The 25,873-nt window shown below is 32.9% G+C and overlaps 1 pseudogene; it reads left to right on the top strand.

Moving 5' to 3' along the window:
- Positions 1 to 997: 997 nt before the first annotated feature.
- LOC132022953 (U2 spliceosomal RNA) lies at positions 998 to 1,125 on the top strand (annotated as a pseudogene).
- Positions 1,126 to 25,873: the final 24,748 nt, after the last annotated feature.

Here is a 25,873-nt window from a genome sequence, read left to right as displayed (position 1 = left end):
CTGTACCCCTGGAGCAAGTAATACATTATTTTAATAATACATTAATAAGAAAATGAAAATAAGAATAACTATACTTAAAGAAATGACTGAAAGTCACATGTGTAAGTATAAAAACTTATTCTGTGGCTGCTTTGCAAATTGGTATGAAGGGAAGTATATGTCTTAGTAACTTGAGAGTTTTGTCTTAGTGATAAAAAAGGGTAGACAGTGACAAGTATGGGGTAGGCAGACAAGCATGAGGAATTACGATGCCTGAACAAAGTTGATTGTTCCCAGAGAGAAATGGAGAAATAGAAAAAAATTCATCCTCCATCACAGGGTGAAGATAAAGAAGCTTATCTGTCTTCATGTGGTCTCATTGGAAAATAAAATTTCTCCCAAAATATATAATCCCACAGCTTGTGCAACCATCAGTTTTAGGAATGATTTCATGGTACCCATGGAGATCTAGAATCCTAAACATGGTAAATTAACACAATGATTAGTTAAAAGTAGGTAATATTACCAGAGTGCTTTTTAGGAAGCAACCATTAATCTCTTAGGGGATCCATTTCAGGAACTCAGTTGTGAGCAGGTGCTTGTCTCTTAACCACCCCCCAAAACATGTGCTCACAACACAAAATCATGAAAGATATGGGGAAATAATCTGCTATGATCAAGAGTCATGCACAAAAGACTGCAGGATCAAAGTTCTAAGATCCTCAAATGGTAAAGCAGCAGTCAGAAAGAGCATAACAGATAAATGTGAAAACCTATTAAAGAACTTCCAAAGGTGACTGATACCCTTTGGGGAAAAACAAAACAAAACAAAACAAAACTACATGCTGAGGAAGAAACAATGGGAAATTTTGAAAAATAAACAGATAATGCTTTTGGAAAACAAAAATGTAGGCACCGAAAAAGAAAAAGAAGTGGAAAGGAAATACAGAAAATGAGAAAATGTGAAAAAAATGACATAAGCAAACTTGAAAGATGTAATTGCTGGGAATTTTCTAGAATGACTTCTTGGCCTTTCAGCTAAGATCAAGTGTAGTGTCTGTTCTTATCAGTAGAACTGATTACAAACAAACTCTCAAATTCTAATATCTATTCTGAGATATTATATAATGAATATCTAGAATCCTAATGAGACTGAAAAATCTCAGCAATGATAAGAAAGTCAAGAAATTTTATCTAAAAACAAGTATTAGACTGATCACAGACTTCCAAAAAATAGAGACCAGAATATTGTAAAACAAATCATGAGAATACTTTGGAAAAACAATCAACTTTAAATTCTAGATTCTATATATAAGTTATATTTATAGATTTTATATATACATATGTATGCCTATAAGAACAAAGGGGAATCCAAGATGGAATAGTGGAGTGTAAGGAGCAACATGGGCTTTTGTTATATTATTTTCTGTTTCTTTGAAATCTTTAACATAAAATTAAATTTTAACTTAAAATTCATGTCATTAACTTAAATAAAAAAAGAAAGGAGAGGCCAATTTACTAAAAATACTTGAATATCTCATGAAACAGTTCAATGACACAGAACATGGGAAGAAAAAGAAATAGGACATTTCCAGATACTGCATCAACGGGAGTTACGATTTTTCTGTGCATAACTCTACCATCCATGTTACTCATTCCACAATTCTTGTTCACTTTTTCCATCTGTTCAGACTTATCAAGTGACTCCATATCAATTGTTAATGATTGGGAGCTCATGTGAATTGAGTCCCATTTCCATAAAAGAGTGAGCCAATCCTCTTTGTATGAATTTCCTATGAAATTCTACTTTTTATTGCTTAGCATGTACATTTCTTTTTCTACATTTAAAGATGCCCTCAGTTAATAAGATGCATTCCCATATACTGCCTTTAAAACTCTTTCTACCCATATAAATAGGAAAAAATCCCAAATGATATCTGTACGCCAAACCCAGATTTAATACCAGGAGACCTCTCTGTCCACATACAGTTGAAACAATGAAACAATGAGTAGTCCTATAGTATGTCAATCTATATCAGGTTCTCATGTGATACTGCTAACTTTAGAAAGGACCATTGATACAACATTAAATTCATTTATTTTGAGCCATTTTTTTTTTTATGCCAGGCATTGCAGTCAATATTTAAAGTGGATTAATGATAAAAAATTTTACATTTTTGTGGGAATGAAAAGCAATAAACTTTTTAAAAGTAAATTATAATAAATAGAGTATGTTAGAATTTGGTAATACTTGGATAAATAGGGTAAAGGGTATTAGGAATTTATGGAAAGGGAGGGTAAGTTTCATCTTTAGTTTAGGTGGTCAGGGTAGGTTCGTTGCCAGACTGACAGTTAAGGAAAAATACAAAGGGAGCCAGGACATTCAACATATGTAATCCGAGTGAAGACTAAAGTACAGGTAACAGCCAATCCTCAGAGGAGATGGTAGCTAGAGAAAAATGATGAAGTTGGAAAGTAAGTTTAGAGGGACAGTGGGGATTCTGGCCCTAATAGATCACACTAAAGCCACTGTAAGCCTGTAGGCTCTTACTGTGTGAGAAAAGAGTTGGTAGGTGTTATGATTTGAATTGTGTCCCCTCAAAGGTCATCTGTTGGAAGTCCTAACTCCCAGACCTGAAGAATGTGACCACCTTATCTGGAAATAAGATCATTACAAGTGTGATTGGTTAAGATGAGGGTGGGCACTAATCCAATGTGACTGCTGTTCTTATTTATAAAAAGCTACATTTGGAGCAAGAAACACACACAAGAAGAACACCAGGTGAAGATGAAGGCAGAGACTGGGATGATGCTTCTCAAGCAAACAACGTCAAGTACTGCCAACAAATTATCAGAAACTAGGAGAGATGCCTGGAACTGTTTTTCTCTTAAACCCTGTAAAAGTAATCCACCCTGCTAACACTTTAATTTTGGACTTCTAGCCAGAACTGTGAGAACATAATATATGTTGTTTAAGCCACCTGGTTTGTGGTACTTTGTTACAGCAGCCCAGCAAACTAATATAGTAAACATTGAACAAAGGAGTGAAATGACCTGACTTAAGTTTTAAAAGGATCACTCTGACTGCTGTTCTAGATAGGAAAGGGGAAGATGGAAGCTGGATGACCAATTAGCAAGCTCTTGCACTACTACCAGCAAGAAATCTTGGTGACTCAGACCATGGTTAAAATGTTCAAAAGCGATCAAATTCTAGATCTGTTTTGAAGGTACAGCTGGAAGGGTTTCTCAGTGGATTCAATGTGAGTTGTAAAGAAAGAAAGAACCTGAGAATAACTGGTTTTTCTGGTGCGCACGACTGGAAAAAGGGAGATGCCGTGAAATGAGATGTGGCGATGGGGTTAGGACTGAAATCAACTTCTCAGTTGATCCTGACTCCCAGAATAATATCCTTGCCTTTAAAACTAATATTGGGGATGTGGGGAGACAACTAATAGTGGGAAGATGTGCCAATATTTATTATCATAGCATTTAATCACCTCTATGTATTATAATATCAATATTTTTGCTGTTGTCTTTCATTTGTCAGTGTTCTTGGGAAAATCCACGCTCCTGAGTGTTCTTCACATTTTCTTAACATTCTTCACATTTTCTTAATTATAATTATTCTGTGCTGGATCATTTTTCTTGGTAGTTCTCTATCCTGAAAAATGATGAGGAATGCAATCAACAAAACAATAGCAGATAATTTTGTGAAATAGCTGAAAGTCCATGACTTGTGTGAAAAGGAGCCCAGAGAAGAGCTTATACGTTCCAGGGCATATTGTGGTAGATTTACCACTGGTTATTGCAAGTATCAATACTAAACAGAGAAACCTTTTACCTCAATATCCTGGAAGAATTCAGCATAATTGCCCCCATTTTGTTCAGAAAAAAGTAAATCTTCAAAAATATGTGTTTTTTGGAATTGTTCTACACCCACAGATCTGATCATAGCCTATAAAAGAAGGGGAAAAATAAAAGAATCTACAAATGAAATTTGCATTAATTTTTCTTAAGACCAGAATCTATGAGTTTACAAGGTACAGCTGTACCTTCCATGGTAGTTGTGCCTTCTTTATGCTATAGATACTTGAAAATAAAATAAAAGCTTGAATTAGGTCTATTAAAAGATCTCTAGGAGGGCAAGTTTACCTGGAAAAATAGAAGACTATTTGTGAACAGAAGATGATTAGGAATCATTTTAAGGAAGTGATACAAAGATTAACTTCTCTGGATGGGAAAACCATAAATATCCAGTGTCTGGACCAGAGAGCTCAGCCACAGGAAACCATAAGGTGGCAGTCACAACAAAATTGTGAATAGACCATTTATAAATAATGCTGACTTTTGGGCAGTGATGTTGATGTTGTACTAAATTCACTGGTGTACTTTGAAGCTCTTGAGGAACCTCTGAAACTAAGACACGATGTTGAACATAAAGACATGTTGAATAAGAAGAATTAGTACTATCTCTTTTCACAGTACTGCCCTGTATTTCAGAGTCTTAAAAGCCAAAATATTTCCCAGACTCAGAGCTACAGCTCTGAATGCGAGGTTGTTTCTACACAATAGAGGCACTTCGCATGAAGTCCGAAGTGCAAGAGAGGCCATCTTATGGTTGCTCTGGCTACCGTTGTTGAAAAGCAAAGCTCTGTAGAGGCACTAGGTGTTTCTGCAGCCACATTCCAGTCACCTGGGAGTAGAAGAGCAATTTTTAGTCACTTTGGTGGTGAGAACAGTATCAATGACTGTAACAAACAACGTGTTCTTAAAGTTCTTAGCCCACTTTCTGTGATGTAGATCCTTTAATAAACCAGTTGTTGTTAATTGCTCTGAGATTATTTCCCTAGAAGCCCAGTCTAGATCCTCCTGATCAGGGTTTTGTAAATATTTATTTTCATGTAAATCACTTCTATTTTAAAATATCAAGAAGCCTGAGTGATACAAGTTTTTGAAAATTTGGGGGATCTTATGTTTTCCTCTAACTTGAACAAGCAGGCCTTGAACTGATGGCTGGTTTCCAGAGATTCAGTGCAACTGACTCCGAAATAATGGAATTAACCAATATCTTACATCCTGACTATACATACCCCAGGCTTTTGTGTCAGGGAAAATGCTTGCAAATTTAAATAATATATTGTTTACTCAAAATCTGAGAATGATTTCTGACCTCAGAAACTAAATAAATAAAATAAAAATGTCCTCCCACAGTGTTAAAAGTGGGCAAAAGAAGGGAATTATTTGAACAAGAGACCCCACTTTATATTCCTGCTTCACACCTTGAATAGAGCTATAAATTTGCTTTATTATTCAGACCTTATTTTTACCTAATAAGTTGTCACTTTCATCTCTATAAAAAAGATGAAGAATGAAAAGAAGAGCCCATTTGTGTGCAATCAGTGTATAGAATGAATAAATGTAAATAAAGAACTGTAGGCTTCAGGGTGTCACTCCAGGGTGTCACTCCCAGATATGTCACATTGATTAAAAATGGCAGTCCCTCAAAAAACATTGCAAAGTTAAACTTCCTTCTAATTTTTGCCCATAATAAGACTCGGGATACTCTAAAGAATATAATTACGCCTAGTAACTTTTATCTTACATTTTAATTAATATTTATCAACATATTTCCCTGAGGCATTTTAAAGAAAGGTGCAGTTGAAAATGCTCACTTAATTTTATATTGTCAAATTCAAATGAAAGTTGAACAAAATTTATATACCTAATCTATATTCTTTCCAACTATAAGCCATTTAAATTTTTTAAATCACTTCTAGTTTGGTAAAATCAATAATGAATATGTATATTTTTTCAGATACGGTTTTTGAGATTATATATTTCAGACTACAATAAGATTAAGTAATTCAAATAAAATGTAATAAAAAACTTTTTTCAATGAGAAAGTGAAGGAAGTGAGATGTTTCTAATAATCTGAGAATTGTTTTACTGAAAACTTTTTCTCAAAATAAAAATATATAAATGTGTCAAACAATCAGTTTGTCTGATTGATTACTCCATAAGACACATATTAAAATAGGTGACATATCAAATAATAATGATTGAATTAGTCTTAATATTAAGCTATTATTCTCTTATGACTGGTAGTACTTAAAGTTTATATATACAGAAAAAGAAAAAACAGTATGAAGAGGCAGAGAAGCATGTTCTGGGGATCAGTAGATTGACATTTGTGCAGGTGCCGTATGTTGTTTCAGTTGACTCACACCAAAATCTTTTACGGTAAGCATATTTTGCTTTTTTTTTAATTTTTCAATTCCAAAAGCTGAGCTACAAAGAAGACTACTAGATCATTTGAGCTATGGATCAAAAAATGGTAGAGCAAGAATGTACACATAAGTTTCATATTTCTAAAGCCAATATTTTTTCCTGTGCATTATACTGGATTTTATTCCCAGCTTTATCACTAGCTAGATGTGTAATTTTGGACACAATGCTTAAATTCTCTGCAACTGAGGGACTCCATTCATAAGATTCGTGGTTAAACTCCATGAGGAAAGAAATTTGTAAGGGGTTACAAATTTGGGGTTACAAATAGAATTGGAAAAGCAGGAAAATATCCCTGTTCATAATACAGCCTAAGAAACATCTATTCCAATGTGCCTTGTTTGTTTAGAATCTAGGAAAGTCAGGTAGGGAAAGGCAAACAAGATAGCACTCAGCAAAGATGTACCAGATGAATGTTTGCTAAGGTCAACCAGGACTTGACTAGATGTAGAGACAGAGCACATCATTTTAACCTCAAGTCATTAATCTGATCAGAAACTGGACCATAGAAATTGTCCATCTCTGCTTTATGGCTAGAGTTATGCTTACAGAAAAATAAATACTAAAAACTGAATTTATTATTTTGGGTTCCTAGTGTATTTATTACAAAACAATATACTGAAGAATACAGAAGAAAATGTTAGGAAAGAGTCTGTCATACTATAAAGAATGGAAAAAAAATATTTGGTTTCTATGAAAGAGAAACAGAAACACTAAGGGAATCACTAAAAATTATATGTAATGTTAAATAATTGTGATAAGGTGGAAAATTGCAAAATATATATGCAAATTCAATAGCTTCCTTAATGAGAAATGTTTAAAAGCAAGGAAAAAAGTATCTTAGCTACAGTATTAATAAAACGTTAAATGTAAAAATTAATGTTGCAATGCACTCCTTTTATTTTTGATAATAAAAGACTAAAATAATGGAGTGTATACACACACAAACATTAGAATTCCAGGTAAGATGCAATTCTTATGCCAATAACATTCAGAATTTTAATCAGATATTGAGAGATGAATACTGTACTGTGAAATGGCAGGTTAGCTTTACATTTAGAGTTTAAGGGGAATAGATCCCCAAAGGCTTAATAAAAACAAAACAACAAAATCCCTGATGTTGAGGACCATGTCAAGAAGTAGGCAGCAATGAGGATGCCTGGGCGCCTTAGTCTATTAAGCATCTGCCTTCAGCTCAGGTCATGATCCCAGAGTCCTAGGATGGAGTCCCACATCAGGCTCCCTTCCCAGTGGGGCGCCTGCTTCTCCCTCTGACTGCTCTGCCTGCTGCTCGCCCTGCTTGTGTTCTCTCTCTGACAAGTAAGTAAATGAAATCTTAAGAAGAAGAAGTAGACAGCAAGAGGAAACTGCCATCAAAATAGTTACATTATTGATATTTTACCATGCTCTGGGCAGTATGATAAGTACTTTACATTTAACTTCGAACCCTAGCTTAGTACTTTTATTTTCTTTGATTTACAGATAAAGAATCTGTGCATAAGAAATATGTGAACAAAGATCCAATCAATCAATATCAGGTCCTACCGAGAAAATATAAACAAATCATTAGTTAGCGTTCCAGCTATGACATAATTGAGGACAGATTGGTTAAAAAAAAAATTACAAAAATGTGAACAGATAAAAGGTAAGCAACCCAGGATAATAAAGTGCCTTGGAGGTTAGCACCATTAAAAAACTTTACTAATTATTGGCCGTGCAGGGCAAGAGGAGAAAGCATTTTACCAGAACTCTTGAGAAAGTAGCCATAGGAGAGGGTGCCCTACAGGGGTGGAGGTCATTGGTAATGGATTCCTTTGTCCTAATTCACACAGAAAACAGAGAGTAAATGAACATTTTGATTGGACCATAGAGATCAACTTCTTGAAGCATAAGAAAGAGTCGAAAGGGTTTATAAAGTGAACAAGGAGAAAAAAATGGAAGCTATCTGTCACAACATTTTGTATAACTTACAAGCAAATAAAAATCTCCAGATAGATGAGAAGATTCAGTAAATAAAAATGAAGATTAAGATCAAATGCCCTTATAGTATAAGGAACAAAAACTATATGAGAAAACAATGGGAAAGGATGTGGACTTTGAATCAGTATGAACGGGGACTTTGACTTATTAATCTATGCATTTCTCTTTTGTTTGAACACCATAACTTAAGAGTATATTTATATTTTACTTTTGAATTTACAACTGAAGTTAACAACCACTAACTTTTTAATACATGATACTACCTCAATTATAGGGGAGATTTCAGGTCCTCACACCTGAGCCTTCACTCACAACACTATAAAACCCCCAGGCAGCAAGATGATCATATCAGATACACTGCAGAAAGCTAGAGTCAAGCCAGACTGAGAATCAAAACGACAGTCTACCAAACGTAGTAGGAGTAAAACGTGGTAGGAACCAAATGTAGTAGGAACCGAATATGTGGGGGTATCAGTCAAGTTACAAACATGGAAAGTTGTTTGTGGGATAACAATAAAGAATGAGACAGATTCCCAATAAAATGGAGGAAAGAGGTCCCTCAGAAATAGCCTCAGAGACCACTGAAGGTAGGCTATTTACCTTTGGCAAGCAGTTCTATTATTAACATGCTCAGGGTTACATGAACAGCTTCCATGACAGGTATGCAGAGTCCTCTACCTTGCTTTCTTTAAGTCTTGGCTATCTATAATCAGAAGATTCAAATGGGTAATTCTAACAAAATATTTTATAAGTGTATAAATGAAATCAACCTCTGGCCACATTTTCTTGGAAATACTAATTTGGTTCTCATTTTGTCCAGAGCAATGTTTGGCACATAGTAAACACTTAATATTTTTGAATGAATAATAAGAAATATAAATGGCTCCAAGGTTAAGAGAAGACTGTAGAATACTAAAATGATTCAAATTAAATTTAGTACAATTTCAGAAATTTAGTAATTCCTAAAATGAGTCCTAGAAATAGATCTGAAGGGGAGAGAACATATTTGAAACACAACTTGGCATTTCAGTCATCCCATTAATCTGAAGACTAATATATCAGATTTATTTGTAAGAAAATTCCTCAGTAAATTAACTGTATTGTTATTTCTTTTGCTTGTTATCCTCTTTAATAATAATAATAATAAAACTATAAGTGATCAAGAATAAAAAGGTAATAGTCCACAGGTCATAGTAAATTCTTTTCTTCCTGACTCATCATTAGATAATAGTGAATGCCCCCAAATCCCTTCTGTGGCTAGGGGCCCTAAGTTTCGTGCTCTTTTGAGCTTCATGAGAACATATGTTATTAAACTTCATCTTTGCCAGTCACCTGCGACAATAACTTACAGGCAATTCAAGGATGAGTTGCAAGAGCCTGTCCTCTACCCAGGTAGTAATGCTTATTGCCATTCCCAATGAACATAAAGGAGATGTCTCTGTTGTGGTATCTTAATAGATCCTGTAGTTCCCAGACAGTTGGGTAACTGTTTGATATAATTATTGTGTCTCATAAAAAATAAATTTTGTACAGTAATACTCTAGCCTGCTGTGCTGCTTCACTTCAAAATAACTTATGGCTACTAGATTCCCCTGTACAATATTGGTCCCCAGCAGTAATAAAGTTGTCATCAAGAGGTGATGATAGACCACTTTGCATTGTTATAACTTTTTTTTTGTATTATAACTGTTTGAAACTTTATGACGTCTTCATAAATGTGATCAATTGCAATAATAAAGTTGTGAGGCATTTGTGGCAGCTTATTTTTCTCTGCCTCCTTGCTTGTTGGTCTAATGTCTGTGATTGTATCACTGACTGCCTTAGAGCTCTGGGCTATGAAAGGAACAACCAGATTAGCTTCTAGACTTGTTCCCTGGCTTCCTGGTACTTCCAGTAGTTTATTCATGTAACTGTAAACCTATCAAGTTGAAGCAATACAGGGATAACTTTTGTGTCCTACATAAACTAGGAGAGGCAAATCTACACTCTAGGTAAGTTCATTTTTCTTTTTTTCCCCAATATTAGGAACATATTTTGTTATTTTATTTTATGTTAAATTATGTTTTATTATATGCTAAAATATGTTAAACATATTTTGTTATTTTAGTGATTGAATTAAAGTTTTTATTTGCTTTTAATTGTACAAATAACATAGAAAAAATGTCCATTTACTTAAATAGAAAAATACATATTGACAAAATGATAAAGTCATCCAAAAAGATACCTCTAAGAAAAGATACTGCTCTACAACAGTCACAGAGAAATGTAGTCCAATTTTTTTGGATAAATAAATAAATAATTTTTATGGTAGCTCAAGTGTTACATATGGTAAAATGGAAATATCGCTTCCATATTTCTACAATGCCCTGAAGCCTAGTCCCCAAGCATGACACAATATTAGCTCCAGAGACAAAATACCAATTTTTGTACTATTTGAGTTGCTTTGTTTTTTAAGATTTTATTTATTTATTTGACAGACAGAGATCACAAGTAGGCAGAGAGGCAGGCAGAGAGAGAGAGAGAGGAAGAAGCAGGCTCCCTGCTGAGCAGAGAGCCTGATGTGGGGCTTGATCCCAGCACCCTGGGATCATGACCCTAGCTGAAGGCAGAGGCTTTAATTCAATGAGCCACCCAGGCGTCCCTTAAGTTGTTTTTTTAAAAAAATATATATATTTTGTCTATCCTAGAAATAATAGAAACTTCCTTCTCTTCTCCTGAAATTCCATACCACAAACCTAGTTCGAATATGTATAAAGTAGAAAAGTGAGTTACATTTGGGCTGGATTATTTCTACTGATTCATTCAGAAATAAGTTAATTGATAAACACATTTTTTAAAAAGCTAATAAAATATGTTAATATGTAGTCTGAAAAACATGTACAACATTAAAACACTTTGATTCCTATGCCTTTGTTCCTATAGCATATAATATAGAAACAAATTTAAGCATTAAATAAAATGCTTTGAACTATATGCTTTTTAAATTCCTCCTGATTTATCAAATGATTTTGACAGGAAGTCAAACAATTATATTGTTTGTTGTATGAATATGTTGTATGAATTATAAACAATTCACCCCCTAAAAAATTAACACCACTTTTATTAATTTTGTTTTCCTTAACCATCCAACTATTTATGATAAGGATGATAGGTGAAAAATACTCTTATTAATAAATGCACACAGTATGTCAGTGAATTGTCTTCAGATGCTATCCTGTGACTTCCCAAGAAGTTTTCTGATTTCTTGCGGGCACACTGACACTACACTGTTGTGAGATTAAGCCAGAAATCCTGGGATTTCTTAATAATTCCATGAACTCAAGCATGTAAGAACTCTGCCCGAGATTATATGAACTATTTAATTTTGAGCACGTTTATCATGGGATAGAAAAGATGTCTAAGAAAGTGTGGTATTTTCATACAGTGCAACCACACTTGTTGGTAAAGAATGTTGGGTGCTAGAGTTAAGCCCTGGACTCCTTGCTACTGGTAAGAAGAAAGATTAGTGATTCACAGACCTGTACCCCTGGGGATAAAAATATATGTTTATAAAAAATAAAAAATTAATTAAAAAAAACCGATTTCTAAACTAAAAATTCTGTATGTTTGCAAAAAAAAGAAGAAGAAAGATTAGAGCACAAATTAAGGAACAGTTTTCTGATACTTCCAATTAACTAAAACCAGGTGGAGCTCTTTGAAAGGCAAAAATGTTTCATCATTGAGGGCGCCTAATAAATGTTTGAGTAATCCCACCTAAAAGATGTTGAAGGGAGAATAAAAAGCATCGGCATGTGACCGGAGTGGATTCCCTCTATCTCATGAAAGTTCGCTTATTGCTAGAAATAGAGTTCGCTCCACTCACGCCTCCATTCTTTCCTTACCATGTTCATCTCATTAGCACTACTGCATCCTGACCTCCTGCTGTTCTAAATTATCCAATTATTTTAGAGAGATAGTAACTCTAAAGGTAGAGGGCAGCTGTGGGGTAGTGAAAAATTACTGCATTTTACATCAATTTTATGAAATACAGACTTTCACAATCACTGTCAAAAGAGAACTTAGCAGTACTTAATTCCTGCCTTAATTATCTCTATAGATTATGCTTTTTCATAAGCTCTACAAATTCAAGGATGCAGATAATTTGGAGACTATCCAGGAAGAAGCAGTGAAAATGATTAAGATGCTGGGAAATTGGCTCTGTTATTAAAAGAGAAAGAATCAGATAGACTGACTGATGGCAATGGGTGTTTTCAAGTAAAATTAAGTATATGCATAAGATTCGTAATTCATTTTTTTCTTGATACCCCATAAATTCAGACAAAGAACGTTTGATTAAATTGATAAAAAGTCCTAAATGTACACTGATTTTAAAGATGTGACAAAACTTGGACATCAGAAACAACAAATTAGGATAGTAGTTTCCTTCATTAAAAAAAAAAATAAAGGGTTTCTTTCAAAAGCAAATATATCACTCACTGTTTGACAGAGACAATGGAGGCAGTGAAAATTAACATTTTAGGACCTTTTTCTAAATGAAGAACAATTAAAAGCAAATAATTAAAAATCTTTTTTGAAGTAATTTAAGTCTGTGAATATATTGTACAGTAACTTAATACAGCTGTAGAGAATGGTGCGGTCTGTGTTTTGAGGACGCGAGAATGGACATTTAGTATATACGTGGGTTTGTGAGTCAAGACTGATGAATGGAAGCAGAAGTTGAAACTTAGTGGCTGTGACCACATTTCAGCCTTAGGATGTTTTCTGCCCTCCACAAAGAGTTAACCACACATGACTTTACATTTAAATTAAATGTTCAAAGTTAAAATTTAGAAATTTAAAAGATTTTACATTAAAATATAGATTTCTGACTCCTGGGGGTGGGGGAGGAGACTGTAGGATAACATGACTGTGGTCTGCATTCTTACCTGAAAATGAGTGGGTAGAGTTGTACAATAGGATCTATTCCTTGAGATAAATCTCGTGCATTTTTGCTCACCATGATTTTCTTTATTCCCTACTGTTGAATAGATTCCTGTTGTATATCAAAGCCTCATCTGAGTCATCACTCATCATCTTAGAGCAGTTCTATTTTACTAATTTGTTTGTTGTCTGTATTCATTTATGGAAATTCTTGACTTAGCACATTTTGTGTTTTCACATAGCTTATAAGAGAATTCAACAATTCCATCTCTACTGGGCATAAATTGAGAAGTTCTTATTATTAGTATTTACTTACAGATGAAAAATATATATTTCCTAAAGGTCAGTGAAATATTGACACTTGAAGCAAGGAGAGATTAAGATATTACCATATCGTTGGACTCTGACAAATCATTATGGATTATTATCAAATTGGCTTTTTGTGACCGGTCATTCTAAGGTCATACAGCAACTAGGATAAATAATATTGTGTTCCTTCACGCTCATATTTTCTTTACTGCTTTCCTCTGATTTTAATTTACTGAATAAATAACATTAGAAAAGCCAGAACAAACCAAAATAAAACAAGAAAGAAAACTGGCAAACAACTCTTCTATTATTACCTTTATTTTCATCAGCATTCATATTTTAATACTGATAATTATAATGTGGTCATAATTTTCCATTTAAATTATCCATATTTTTAAAACCTACCATGCTTTCAACACTTAATTAACAGATTTCAAATGGGCAATTACTATGTCATAATATCTTCTAAGAACTAAGCATAAAAGCATTAATAAACCACTCTCTTCACTTAACTGGCATTCTAATGGGGAAGATACACAATAAGCAAGACAGGTAAGTCAATTACATAATACATTATTTTTTTATTGTTGTTGTTGACTATATTCCCTATATTATACTTTTCATCTCTGTGACTTATTTACTTTATAACTGAAAGTTTTTACCTCCTAATCCCTTTCATCTATTTTGCCCATCCCTCCTGCCCCTCCCCACTCAACCACCACCAGTTCACTCTCTGTATTTATGAATCCATTTCCAGTGTTTTGTTTGTTCATTTGTTTTGTTTGTTAGATTCCACATATGAGTGAAATCATATGGTATTTGTCTTTCTCTGACTTATTTCACTTAGTGTAATACTCTCTAGGTCCATCCATGTTGTTGTAAATGGCAAGTTCTCATTCTTTTATATATATATATATATATATATATATATATATATATATATATATTTCAACCATAAAAAATACATATATTTATATATGTGATATATATATATATTTAACAATATTAATTGCTGCAATCCATTAGCATGGTTTATCTTTCCATTTGTTTGTGTCATCTTCAATTTCTTTCATCAGGTCTCATAGTTTTCAGAGTACAAGTCTTTCACCTCCTTGGTTAAATTTATTTCTAAGCATTTCGTTCTCTATGCTAATTTTGTATCCTACAAATTTATTGAATTCACTTTTTTATTGCGTTATGTTAGTCACCATACAGAACATCATTAATTTTTGAAATATTTTATTTATTTAAGAAAGAGAGAGCAACATTAGATTAGTTTTAAGTGTAGAAGAGAAAAACATTAAGGGAAGGGTATATAAAATATTAGAGTAAGAATTAAAATTTTTCCAAGGTTGATCTGACTTTTAATATGAAGCTAACTTTTAAATCAAGATCCAATGGAACTGAAGGATGCTTAGTTGTACAAATGATACCTAATTAAATACTTGTTTAATATTACCACATATTATGTATTTTTATCATTTTGTTTGCATTAATTTACCAAACTGAGCACTATAATTCATTTTACAACACCATTATTTCTGGACTCTGATACTATTGCAAAATGTTGCAGTTTTTTAAAACATATACAGTATAAAGCCAACACAACAATAAAAAAAATTTAAAGAGTTTTTTAAAGATTTTTTTAAAGATTTGTTTACCTATTTGAGAGAGAGAGAAAAAGCATGTATGCGGGGAGAGGGACAGGGGAGAGGGTCTTCAAGCACTGAGCACAGAGCACTATGCAGGGCTCAATCCCATGAATGAGATCATGACCTGAGAGGAAACTGAGAGTAAAATGTTCAACCGACTGAGCCACCCAGGTGCCCCAACAAAAATGTACCTTAACTGGGTGATGACTAGGAGGTTAAATACATAGTAACAAGTTTTTGAGCTGAACGTTTCAGATCTCTGCACTTCATGTATGTTACATCAACACAGGAACTGGCACTACAACTACTACATCTCCATTAAAAGCCCTACTACTACCTACTACTACAATTTCCTCTCTGACCACCATAGTCATCCAAATTTTCAGGTTGAGCATTTATTAAATCTCAGGCATGTATAAGAAACTTTGCATTCATTATTTTATTTAATATTTATTAAAATTCTTTGTAATTGGCAGGGTTTTCCCTAGTTTGCAGAATAGGATGTTTAAGATCTAGATGTTAAGCCACTTGCCCAAAGTAACAAAATAGAGGCTACTGCCAAGGATATAGTATAAGATATAATACAAAATTCACACACCTTAATGTAGTGGGTGAGACAATATTAAAATTCATATTAATAAGTGCTTTTTAATTAGTTGCCATGTTTCTTCTATATTAGGACATATTTCCATGTGTTTTTGGTTTTTTGGGTTTTTTGGGGTTTTTTTGTTTTGTTTTGTTTTCTGGGGTGATGGGAAATAACTACATAAGAGACATGATTCTGAAGCTTTTTATCTGGCACTTACTCTTAAATTTATTGAGGACTGCAAGAAACTTTTGTTTATATCAGTTATATGTATCAATATTTACCACAGTAGAAATTAAAACTGAGGCACTTTAAAAATATTTATGTAAAAATTAATTCTAAAATAGCACTATAAATCATTATATTCTAATGAAAACAAACTATTTTAGTGTGAGATATAAAGAATAACCATGAAAATGGTGACTTTTTTTTTTTTTTACATTTTTTGGAAATCTTTATTGTCAGGTTTCTGGATTCTCTAAATTTTCATATCTGCTTCTGCATTTTCTGTGTTTCAGTATCTTACACGGTGCAGCCTCTGGATATCTCCCTGGACACTCATAAAAGAATGAATGAAAAAGGCATCTGAGTATTATTAAGAAAGGAGTTTTGACCTTTCAGGCCTCCTGAAGTGAGTACCACACTGTAGGAATTGCTGTCCTGAGGAAAACCATGTGAGATACTGAGGAGAAAAAAAGAAGGAAGAGAATAGTAAATATAGCAGTGGAATCAAAAGGGAATTTATTTGCTGTTTAGAGCTGAAGGGTTAGTGGTGCCAAGAAAATCAAGTGACTCAGTCATTAGAGGAAATCTGCTATTGATCACCCATATCGTCTCAGGTGTGTCACATAACTATTCCAGGGACTTTCACTCTCAAATAAGAGATTTAAACTATAGCCTCAAGCTTCTGTGATGTGAAGATTCTATCATTTTGCAAAATCAAGATATTCTTGGGGCTTCTTCCCACTGCTAACTGAAAGGTTTTGCATAGCACTTGAAGCATATATATAAGAATAAGAATGTTTGGGAGTGTAATTGATCTTATCTGAGGTCTCTAAGATGGTTATTGCTTCTTGAGGACCAGAACTCTTTAAGATTAAAAAAAAGATGGATAAAGAAATTTGGGATTAGCCTTTGGGTTCCAGAATAGATGCATTTAAATCTTTAATAAGTAAGAGTGGTTGTTAAGCCTTTTAACCAAAAAAGTTGCTTACATGGCAGAGAATTCACTGGCAAGTAAAATGGGGTAATGGAGACTGGGATCAACCTTGGTATAATTTGAGGGCTCTTTGGTCATGGTCACTTTTGATAGACATCTACACATGGTTTGTATTTAGTTACTGCTTTATATAGTTACTAGTTACCTGATATTCTTATTCCTTTTAGCCATATTCGTGTATACATTTAGGATATATAACCATAGCAAAATGGTCAAACAATGAATTAAACATTAGAACAGTAGTCTTAACTAAACTACAAACTTTATTTGAATTTTACCGTTTTTCCCCTAAATTACTTTTTCTGTTCCAGCATCCAATCCAGGATCTCATATTGTACTTAATTTCCTTGTTGCTTTAGTTTCCTCCAGTTTGTGACAGTTTTTCAGTCTTTCCTTACTTTTCTTGACCCCAGCACTTTTGATGAATATTTGTCAGTTTAGATTAGCCTGATGTTTCCTTGTGGTTGGAATGATATTATGAACTTTTGTCAAGAATACAAGACAAGTGGGGCACCTGGGTGGCTCAGTGGGTTAAGCCGCTGCCTTCGGCTCAGGTCATGATCTCAGGGTCCTGGGATCGAGTCCCACATCGGGCTCTCTGCTCAGTGGGGAGCCTGCTTCCCTCTCTCACTCTCTGCCTGCCTCTCTGCCTACTTGTGATCTCTCTCTGTCAAATAAATAAATAAAATCTTAAAAAAAAAAAAAGAATACAAGACAAGTGATGTTATGTCTTTTTTAGTATAGCATATCAGGAGCACAATGTCAGTCTGTCTTATTACTGTGTTGTTTACTTTGACCAACTAGCTAAGGGGGTATCTACCAAGTTATTCTGCTTATATTGTTAACAATTTTCCCTTTGAAAAATATTACTTACCTTGAAACTGCAGATATCCTTTTCTCCTCCCATTTTAGCCTACTGATTTTGGCATCCATCAGTGGGTCTTGCATGCAACAATTATCACTGTGTTGTACCCACAATGATAATTTTGGATTTTACACATTCCTCTTTTACTATTACTTGGAATTCTTATGTAAGATGAGGAGCTGCCGTCTGTTTCTTCTCTCTCATTTATTTATTTTTTTCAACTATATATTTAGATCCATATGAACCTATCGATATTTATTTATTCTATGAGCTATAACCTAATGCTATCATTATTTATTCTGTTACTCAACTTGTTCCAGCTTTGAACCATTAGGCTCGTTCACATCCTTCAGGTTGGCTTCTGTGTCCTTGTGACATGCTCTCATTTTTTTTCCCTCCAATGTTCCTTTAATTCCTAGAAGATATATTTGCAAATAAAAACACTCACCTAATCTACATTTTAGTGACATTTTTATCAGAAATAAGAAAGTTACTTTTAAAAGGAAACTCATTCTATGCAGAGTTTGCAAATGCTTGACAATCTTTCCATTTTAAATGATTGTTACCAAAAACTAAGCAACTGTATCAACTACAAAAAGTTATATAGAGACATTTAACACATAAAAGATTGTCATCTATTCATAATTATCCAGTGAAGGTCCTTCTAGTGAAGTTTTACCCTCATTTTTAAGCCTCTTAAAAAATTAGAATGCAATATGTTTTGTGAGAAAAATTTCTTGACATTATAATAGAAATTTTCCAAACAGATTTTTACATAAATCTTTGCACAATAGTTAAAAAGAGAGAAAAATAAGTAACCTAGATTATCATGTAGCATGGCTGAAATATTATTTTCATTTTGATCTATGTCCTTCATGGACTATCATTTTCAGTTGACAGATGGTAAACCACATAGAGAAATTAACTTAGCTCAGAACCAGGTATTGGGGACAGTGGATCACAAAACATCTAATCAGTATTTTTAAATTTCAAAATAAATTTAATCAAATTTCTCTCATTAACATTATTGACGTGTTATATACCATTAGAAAATAAAACAGATTTTTAAAGTTTTATTTATATCTTGAACTCACAGTTTTCACATTTCATAATGTAAATAATATATTACAATAAAATCATACCTATATGATTCATAAATAAATATGCCTATATCAAAATGTAGTCACTTTTTAATAATGGGATCATCAAAAATTTGAAAAGACTGCTCCAAACTTATTTACAATACCTGGAAAGCTACAGTTCTGCACATAAAATGTTACAGAATTTTCCTCTATCTTGTAACAAAGGCTACTATTTGTAGAAGCCACAACCCAAAAGGAAAACTTTAAATTCAGCCTTTACTTGATCCCTGTGCCCTGCTAACTTGTTTTCTGAGAATTGAGTATCTATGAACAGATGGCAGCAGGAGGAAGAAGGGGTACGAATCTTCCACTTGGCTCATAAATGAATAGCTACTCCATTTTCTAGAGGTGTAGAACACAGGTTTCTGAATCTGCAAATGAAAAATGGAATTTATAGTATTGTTTCAGGATGGTGAGAGTTTTCAAGAGATTTCTGGGCATCTTCTGATAGAAAACATAAATTAGTTTTTTTTTTTTCCCCTCTCTTTTTAAACCAGGTATGTTGATTAGAGCATCATTCCAACTTCTCAAATTATGTTGATTATCAGTTTTATAGTTTAGTGTTATGAGCTTTTGCATTTTTGTTGTGTTTATTTTTATGTCTTTGATAGAATTTTAATAATAAAATGAGAAAGTGAGCAATTGTAGGAAGATAAGGGAATATAACACTGGGAATGTATATTGGTGTTTTATTGTTTTCTGTAAACATTTTTAGTATGTTTCTGCAAATATAATTGTTCAAAGATACTTCCTTACAAAAGCTTTCCAATCTGAGATTATCATAACTGCATTAAACTAATTGAAAAGATATACCAAACTGATTTATCTCAGTTAGGAGTCAGAACATAAATGACACAATTTTGGCATAGTCTTTTTTTTTTTTCTTAACATTGGAAATCACCAGATGTAGGAAAATATTCACAGCAGAAATACCAAGAATTTATATAATATAATTCACCTTTTTTAAAATTTATCTTACCTGCTTTAAGAATTAATAAAGATGAAATATTTATATTTCAATGAGCATTTCTCCCTTCAACCCCTTTCATCTTTAATTTGGTCCTGCAGGGTGAAAAATGCTTTGAGCTATGTTATAGATCTCTGAACTTCATAGAAGACTGGTATTACATCATCCTAATGAGAAATCCACTCCAAATATCAAAAAAGCATAGAAATATATCCCAGGAGAAAACTCCAGATATTGAAATTACTTCAAGTTGGACTGGAGAGTAATTCAATTAAAATTTTTGTAGACCTCTGTTAAGAGAATGGCCTGGATTATTTAGTCATCATTTACAGGTCCATCCTTAAGCAAAATAAGAAGTTAGAAGTTTGTCTTAGATAGCTTTCAGTTTCCTCCTTTAGTGTTTTTGTTTGTTTTGGTTTGCTTTAATTTAGATGCTAATCTTCTGCAGATCCCATTCCAGTATAGATTTTTTACAAGGAGAAAATAATGAGAATAATAATTAGAATTAGAATAAATAATTAAAAATAATTAGAACCAGTTTGTCTAAAGATATTGAATTAGAATTGAATTAGCATTTATTCAGAACCCAGTGTCACATATATTATTTCTCTGCACAGCTACAAAAGCTCAGCTTTGGACATTTAACTATCGAATTTTAATAGGAGATGGGGTTAAAACTCAAAAAGATTAAACAACTTCCTTAAAGTTGCAGTGCAAAAAATTCTCAGATCCAGAGGTACAAACTTAAATCATCTCTCTTAAATTCTAGATATATATTGTTACATCATTTTTCCTCAAAAATGTTTCAGGAGTATATTTCAGAGTTTGCAGGCTCCATTTAGTTTGCCCTCAAATCATGTACACAGCATTGACAAAACATGAACACTCTAGAGTCTTACTACTCAGGTTTAAGCTCCAGTGCTGACATTTGCTAACTATGTGAATTTGGGTGAACTGTACTCATACTCTCTTCACCTCAATATGTTGAACAAGAAAATATGCACAAAAAATAAAATCCATTCAAGAACTTACTAAGAGAATTACAAAATAATTTATGTAAAACATTAAGCACAATACCTATAACCAAAAAAATTACCTAAAAATCCTTTAGTTAAATAATTTATTAGACTGTCAACTCCAGTAGAGCTAAAGAAGGGTTTTTTTTTTTTTAACTGCAGATGTAGCAGTTAAAAATACATAGAGTATATTATAAAAGTACATAAAGATATACTATAACTTCACCCAGCCCAGTCACTGGCACAAAGTAAGAAACTCAGCTACTTATGGAATAAATAAATTAATGAATTAATGAATCAATGAATCAATGAGTGCAGTGTCTTATCCAAATGACTTGCTTGTTGAAAATAGTAATAAAATTATATGAGATTTTGATTGATTCATTGTCATGAATCTGTTCCAGATGCTTCAAACATAGGGATGTTCGATAAATATAAGTTAAAATGCTGAAGCCTATGTTTTTCATGGAGAGTCAGCAGGTTTTCAGTAGGGGTATTTCATTATTAAGCCCTGTTACTTTCTCTTTCACCTGTTAAAGACATATGTCAGGAAAAATATAAGATTTTGAAAATTTTATTGAATTTTACTCTTTACAACTTCATGCAATAGAACTGGTTATGTCTATAGTCTATGAACCATTTTTACGATGCTGGTTAATGGGGCTTTTATAAGACCTATGCTTTAATATCTCTTGAGTGTCAATGTCTACAGGTATAGTCCTGACAAATTAAATCATAATGTTAAGTGGTGTGAAACCCACCTGTGTTTAATTTTTACCTTGATTACTCAAAATTTATTTTGGATAAACTGGATGCATACCAGCCTGTCACTATGAATAAACACATTTTTGCCAAACTTACAATATAATTTCATTTTGTTACACAGAAAAATGACATAGTTGGGCGACTGTCTAACCAAGGATTCCCAAATAGTGCCTCAATAATAATATCAACATTTTGACAAACATTACCTTAAAAGTTACTGACTTAAATATGCTACTGCAATTCTGTAAATCAGTTCAAATCATAGACTTACTTAGATGAACACTTTCTAGGAAGTTTGTCTTCTCACCTTTAGCAGGAAATTGCAAGACTTGGAAAACTTTAGCAGGAAATTGCATGACTTGGGAATGCTTGGGTAAGCAGTAGAAAATATCTGCTATGAAAAATTCTAGATAGTAAATATTGTGGGTGAATTCTATGACGTAGACATTGGGGATGTCAGTGATCCGTAATTATTTCTGAAGACTACTTTGTCTACAAATGTTCTTTGCATCCAATTCTATAATGAATCAGACTAGTCAGTTATTTACAACTGGTTAGGCTCCTGAATTTGTATAGGAATATGCTGGCCTCTCCTCTCTATTTGCCAATAATTTGTATAAATCAACTCCCAGTCAGAAAACTTGCAGTTTGTACTCCAGATTCTTGCCAAAGCACATAATCTGAAATCTCAACTACCTACCTTTTGTGAAAATCTCAGGAGAGACAGAAAGTGTCAAGAACAATTGTTTCAAATGTAGGAGGTGCATTCATTTATCTATTTATTTCAAATTTTACCTTCAGGGAAAGTCAGGCTAAAAATGGTGCAAACCTGTACTGAAATATTTGACCTGTTGTTATAAAATTGCTTTTTCAGCTTATGTTTAAGGGAGAGGAACGTTGTTAGGAAAAGGGAAATTTTTTTCATGGGTCATTATGCTATAACACAAGAAGTCTCTGGACTAAAAATAAATAAGTTAATTAAAATAAATAATCAGTTTTATTAAATATTATATATATGTAAAGTATAAGTATATCAATATTTAAAATAATAAATATTAATTATTTATGTATATGCTATTTATTTATATATGTTTCCTCTGAGCCACTTTTACGTTTTTAACTAATGATCTTATTGTATCTTATACCTTATGATGTATATTATTTTTTTGTCTGTTTATTTTTGTCTTCTGGGAGCACAGAACCAAATTTTTAGCCCATGTCATTAAAAAAAAAACATTTTGCAAATTTTTATTCACAAGTTTACCCCACTTTTATTTTATTTTTCTACATCTATTTCTATTTTCTTTTATTTTTCATTGATTTAAAGAAATAAATCTTCACCTAATTATAGATATATATATTTAGTTATATTTTTATAAAAATTACATATACAAAATACATACATAAACACACACCCAGGATACAAGAGGCTTTGCTGTAATTCTGTTGCCTATGATCTTTCCCTAGTCACAACAAAGATCTTTTAGATTATCTAATACGTATGTTCTCAATTTTAAAGTCATCTGACCTCATAGTAACATTTAGTTCTCACCTTACCACCCAGACTTCATAAAAGGCACTTCCTTTGGCTTTCATGCACAGTGCTTTTCAGGATTTTCACGATTTTCACTTTTTTTTCTCGTCTCTTGGACCTTCCCATAACTTCATTTGTGAGCTCATCATTTTCTTATCTGTCAAGTGTTGATGTCCCTTTCTTCCTTTGCCATTTGAAATATTCAAATGAAACAATCACATCTGTTTGTATAGTTCCAATTACCACTTGCTGATTATTTAAAAATTCCAAATATCTAAGCTAGTATCTCCTCTGTATTTCACACACAGTTGATTGTTGCCATAAAAATCTTAAAATCAGCATGTCCAAAATTAACTATGATCTTTCCTCTCCAATCTGTTTTCCCTCCCAACTTCCCTATCTCAATTTTCTAGCCTAGAACTAGAAAATTACTTTTAAATCAGCATTCACTATATGAGCCATATTCAGTCAACTACCAGATTCTGACACCTCCAAATATAAATATAAATATTTCCCAAATTTACCTTCATTCCCCTCAACTGCTGCAGGTCAGACCAATGCCATCTCTCTCCGGCGTTATGATAACATCTCCTAAATAGTCTCCTGGTCTTCACTGAAGCCTCTTCTCAATCCGTTCTTCAGTCTGCAAATGGATGTGATTCCCTGTGCTGCCTGAATGAGGACCTTGTGGTAGATGAGAGCATGAAAGGCCAAGAAATGGATAGAAGAAGTCCCTGGTAGAATGCACTGAGAGATGTAGAGTGATAGAAGACAATGTTAAGGAGTTTGAACCCAATCAAAAAATTCAGGGCTTATTTAGCCAGAGTAAGCATGTAAGCCTTTTATTCTAAGAGAAGTAGGATTGTACAGAAAGATTTTAGTGAAGTAAACATAATGATTACTTTTAAAATAAAGTACTGTGCTAACAGCAGAATCTAGTCTGTAGCAGTGGTCTACCAAGTAAGGTATGTAAGCTGATATATTAGAAGGAAAGAAAAAAAAAAAAAAAAGAACCAAAGATAATAGAGCTACTATTTAGGTAGTCTCATTCTTTTAAATATCGATTTTTGTACTTTTTAAATAACCAAAAGGCATATATTGGGGCACTGCTCAGAAATAATTTTCTGTAAGGATTAATGGTCCATAGAGTGTGTAGATAATTTGTATAGATGGAGGGAAACCATTTAGGCAGCTATTTCATTAGATAAATGGAGAGTATCTCATATTATATTGGTAATGGCTAAGATAGAGTCAAATGGATTAATGAAAGAGATATTTAAAAGAAAAGTCCCCTCCTTTATAATTATGGTCTAAATTAAAATGGACTGTAATAACACCACAACATTTTCTAGTAATAATAAACATCGCCTTGACAACCAAAGCTTAGAAGGGTTAAGCTTTACTGTTTTCATTCATTTTAGATCATCCTTATTAACTGCTTTAGGAGTCAGAAAAGACAGAAGAAAAATAAACTAAAACCTGTAAAGCTTATAATGTTAGTAGTAATCCCTTAAAAAAATATGTTAAGTCACCTGATTTCTGAAGCTTATGGCAACAAAGAACAAATATGATAAAGTGCCAGTCGAACTAAGCTCTAAATAATGATTTAGAGTTTGCCCATAGTAAACAGCTTCTTTATTCCCACCACAGTCCAATTTTGAATTTGTTTTTCTTGATGATGACCATGAAAATCTACCAGCTGTTTGTGGTTACCAATGTTTTAATACATCAAATTGTTTAGGAACTTTAAAATATTTATAATATTACCCCTTTCTTCAGAATTCCTATAAAATTGTCTTTTGTTTGATATAACAAAGTTATGTTTCTAAAAATTCCAAAAGGTAAAGAAATTTATTTTGATTTATAATAAGAATCAACGGCTGGTTCTTATTATAAATCAAAATAAATTTCTTTACCTTTTGGAATTTTTAGAAACATAACTTTGTTATATCAAACAAAAGACAATTTTATAGGAATTCTGAAGAAAGGGGTAATATTATAAATATTTTAAAGTTCCTAAACAATTTGATGTATTAAAACATAATAAGAATTTTTACTTCTTCCCAATCTCCTTTAAATCATCATGTTGATTTATGACATATTGTGTTTTTTAATTTAATTTAATTAACGTATAGTGTATTCTTAGTTCAGGGGTATAAATTTAGTGAATCATCAGTCGCAATTAACACCCAGTGCTCAATACATCAAGTACACTCCTTAATGCCCATCACCCAATTACCACATCCCCCCATCTCCACTTTCCTCCAGCAACCCTCAGTTTGTTTCCTGGAGTTAAGAGTCTCTTATAATATGCCTCCTTTCTTTTTTTAATCTTCTTTTCTTTTTCCTTCCCTTTCCCTTTGTTCATCTGTGTTTTCCTAAATTCCACACATGAATGAAATCATATGGTATTCGTCTTTCTCTGATTGACTTATTTCCCTCAGCACAGTACTCTCTAGTATCCACATGGTTGCACAGTAGGCTATTAAAACCCAGAATGGGAGAGGTTAGAGCTTTATTATAAAACCAAACTGTTATTATAAAACCAAACTGTTAGTTTTTTGTAACACAGTCCTGTATCATGGGCAAAAACAATTCTATAATATATAAATTTTGTATTCCTTAGAGTGCTCATTGGGGAAAAATAACCCACT

This window comes from Mustela nigripes, chromosome 7, assembly GCF_022355385.1.
Source record: "Mustela nigripes isolate SB6536 chromosome 7, MUSNIG.SB6536, whole genome shotgun sequence".
NCBI classification, from domain to species: domain Eukaryota; kingdom Metazoa; phylum Chordata; class Mammalia; order Carnivora; family Mustelidae; genus Mustela; species Mustela nigripes.
The sequence above is the reverse complement of the archived record's forward strand: the minus strand, read 5'-3'. Positions and strand labels throughout refer to the sequence as shown.